The 501-nt window shown below is 59.5% G+C and overlaps 1 protein-coding gene across 3 annotated transcripts in view; it reads right to left on the bottom strand.

Moving 5' to 3' along the window:
• DYNLT1 (dynein light chain Tctex-type 1) overlaps window positions 1–501 on the bottom strand; it is a 14,383-nt gene that overhangs the window by 12,728 nt on the left and 1,154 nt on the right. The window lies entirely within an intron of this gene.

The raw sequence follows: 501 nt of genomic DNA, 5'->3' as shown, positions 1-501 counted from the left end.
GGGGGTCATCATTCCAGCCACTGACACCAACGCTGGGGGTCATCATCCCAGCCACTGACACCAACGCTGGGGGTCATCATTACGGCCACTGACACTAACGCTGGGGATCATCATTGCGGCCACTTGCACCAACGCTGGGGGTCATCATTGCGGCCACTAACACCAACGCTGGGGGTCATCATTACGGCCACTGACACCAACGCTGGGGATCATCATTGCGGCCACTGACACCAACGCTGGGGATCATCATTGCCGCCACTTGCACCAACGCTGGGGGTCATCATTGCGGCCACTAACACCAACGCTGGGGGTCATCATTGCAGCCACTGACACCAACGCTGGGGGTTATCAATGCAGCCACTGACACCAACGCTGGGGGTCATCATTGCAGCCATTGACACCAACGCTGGGGGTCATCATTGCGGCCACTGACACCAGCGCTGGGGGGTCAACATTCGGCCACTGACACCAGCGCTAGGGGTCATCATTGCGGCCAGGGAC

This window comes from Nanorana parkeri, unplaced genomic scaffold, assembly GCF_000935625.1.
Source record: "Nanorana parkeri isolate BGI_ZX_2015 unplaced genomic scaffold, ASM93562v1 scaffold750, whole genome shotgun sequence".
Classification (NCBI taxonomy): Eukaryota; Metazoa; Chordata; class Amphibia; order Anura; family Dicroglossidae; genus Nanorana; species Nanorana parkeri.
Note: the sequence above shows the minus strand (reverse complement) of the source record. Positions and strands in the feature narration are given on the sequence as shown.